Below are 2,712 nucleotides of genomic sequence, written 5' to 3'. Positions count from 1 at the left end.
CACGCGGGGGAACCAGAAGGCCCCGCCGCCGCCGGCCCGGGTGAGCTTTGCCCGGCCAGGCCCTCTGGCGGCGGCGGGGGAGGAGGAGGGAGTACTCGGGGGCGGCCGCGCCGGAAGCCCTCCCCGCCGCCGCACGGGGGCGGCGCGGGAGGAAGAGGGTAGGTCGGGAGGGAGGATTTGATGCCCAGAGCTAACACTACAACATGTACTGCTCGAAGGAATCAATCAAAAGCACCTTTTACCTTGTGCTCACTTAGTTCATACAGCCTCAACCTACAACAATATACATGTCAAAACTACTAAATTACACCTGGACATCGTATTTTAATTTTTTTGAAGAAACATGAACTAACTTATTCTAGTGCGCCCAATCCATCATAAAGTTCAATGTTTTCTCAACATTTACTAACAAAACAAACCCATGAGGTTGTAAGTTTTGAGTAACACTATTGCAGAAGATATCATTTTTACACAAGGAATAGCACATATAAGAGCAACTGATACCAAAGTATCATACTGAGAACAATTGGCGAAAAAGGAAAAATGATGAAATATGCAGAACCGAGGCGTTGCGAGAGACATGTAGATGTAGCTCAGGGACACCTCTACCCTCCGGTTCAAGGAACACCAGATAAGATTCTTCATATTTGAAACTTACAATCTGCAACAAAGAAATATCCGTTTATATTGTTTATATTTCAGATTGTGATTGGCAAATAATCTACTCCATATACTGAAACTAATTTTTCTTTCCAAGAACTTTACAAGTCTATAGGTCAATTACACATAATAAATCAAAACATAATCTTATATGAAACAAAGTAACCAAGCAGAAAATTGTCCATGATATAACATTGTCTCTTCAATTACTGGGCAGTACCTTTGTCCCTTTGCGTCAACCCAGCCACCATATATATGTTGTCAAGGAGTCCAGATTCTGAAGATTAAATGCTAAACCATCATCCAGCTTTTCCTGTTAAATATTAGCATGGAGGAACCGACAATAGTAAAAATATCCTCTGTACTACAACTACAATCTGAGAAACTTCAGGGGAGTTTTACAGCAAAGCCAGCATTTTGATTGAAAAATAGCATTTCAAAAGCAATAGTGCAGATTTCTGAGTACAGTACAGTGCAGATTTCAATTAGCCTTTTAGTGGAACATATACATGGAGTTCCAAAGGAACACATACAGATTCTAGTATTCATTTCCAAAGTACACCAAGTGGTACTTTCTGAAGATGCAGATGATTATGAAACCGTAACCATGGATCATGTATGTGTGCTAAGTTCTTGGTCCTAATAGGCATTCCCCAAATAAGAATAAAAGATCCTGCTGCTGCAACATGCATCCACGGACATTGCTCAAGAAGAAAAAATATGGGAACTTCCACAAGCATGGCGTCCTAACAGGGGAATCCATCTGGTTCTTGAAACGAAGCTATCAACATAAATCTCCAGAATCCATCAAACCCAAGCCTAGATTACTGAACCAAATTAATTTGGCCATGGCACAAGAAGAGGCAGGGGAAGGAGTAACCTCATACCTTATAGGGAGAATACATCCGGCAGGACGACGTCGATGGCCGGCTGGGGACGAGGGTGTGCGTCGCCTTCTCCTCCCACTCGCGCCTCAGATCAGGCAGGACGACGGTGACGGCAATGGCGGCATAGCATCGGGCCCCGTGCTCCTTCTTCAAAGGAGGGGAGAGGCGGTCAAGGAGGAGGGGACGGCAGAGGAGAGAGAAGTGGTGGCGCAGGGATGCGGAAGAGGAAACAAGAAGGAAGGGGTGGGGCTCGAGGCAACTTCCTCCCTCTCTCTTCTGGACGAAGCAAACGAGCAATGGGTCTCTTTTTTTGGTTCGCCCGCACAATGCAGCCAAAAATACTTCAACAATGAAACAGTAGCTCATGCCGACGTGGCACGTGCGAGGAGCCCCCCTTGATGTGTAGCTTATTGTTTTGGATGATCCTAGTTTAACAAAGGTTGCTGAAGTTTTTTCAAAAAAAGTTCAGGGGAATATAAAGCTGAACCAGAGGATCGCCCAACCAAATACAACGCCCCACTGCTAGTGATGTTCCCCTAAAAAAACTGCTAGTGATGTTGCCATTCTAGCTAAGCAGCTATGGGACTCCCAGAGCGGACGCATGGAGACCAAGCTCCATGGAGCTCGGTATATATTTATTTTTTCAGAAAACATATTTAAATGTTTCAAAAAAAATTGAACATGAAAACTTATATGTGTCTAATACGAATGTGTAAACTTTCATTTGAAAATAGTGTGATTCATAGACCGCACAGAAAAAAAATTCGTCCCAACAACCAAAAAAATCAGCCTATTCAGAAATACATATTTGTCTTTTTTTTGCGCCACGTGTGAAAGTATAATGCTGTAAATTTTCCACATATGTTACATACTTGTGCATGTGTATTAAAAAAGGCAAAAAGAATTGCACTGTGTAAAATGTTATTTTAATACCGAGTTCTTGTCATGATCCCCAAGTGCAGCTCACCGGAGCTACTATCACAGTTCAGGCCCATCAGTGTGTGTAATGTCTTGTACAAGATCGCGACGAAGGTTCTTGCCAACCGACTGAAATCTATTCTTCCGGTTATTATAAGTGAGGAGCAGAGTGCTTTTGTACCTGGACAGTTGATTACTGACAACGTACTCGTCGCGTATGAGTGTGTCCATGCTATTCGAAAGAGCA

The 2,712-nt window shown here is 43.4% G+C and overlaps 1 long non-coding RNA gene across 1 annotated transcript; it reads right to left on the bottom strand.

Moving 5' to 3' along the window:
- Positions 1–378: 378 nt before the first annotated feature.
- On the bottom strand, positions 379–1,860 carry LOC120962558 (uncharacterized). The gene is made up of 3 exons (XR_005753300.3): positions 1,548–1,860; positions 881–973; positions 379–661 (listed from the first exon to the last, which is right to left on the bottom strand). It is a non-coding gene; the product is annotated as an uncharacterized lncRNA (long non-coding RNA).
- Between the last annotated feature and the right edge of the window lie 852 nt (positions 1,861–2,712).

The sequence above is a fragment of the Aegilops tauschii genome, chromosome 4, assembly GCF_002575655.3.
Source record: "Aegilops tauschii subsp. strangulata cultivar AL8/78 chromosome 4, Aet v6.0, whole genome shotgun sequence".
NCBI lineage: Eukaryota > Viridiplantae > Streptophyta > Magnoliopsida > Poales > Poaceae > Aegilops > Aegilops tauschii.
The sequence above is the reverse complement of the archived record's forward strand: the minus strand, read 5'-3'. Positions and strand labels throughout refer to the sequence as shown.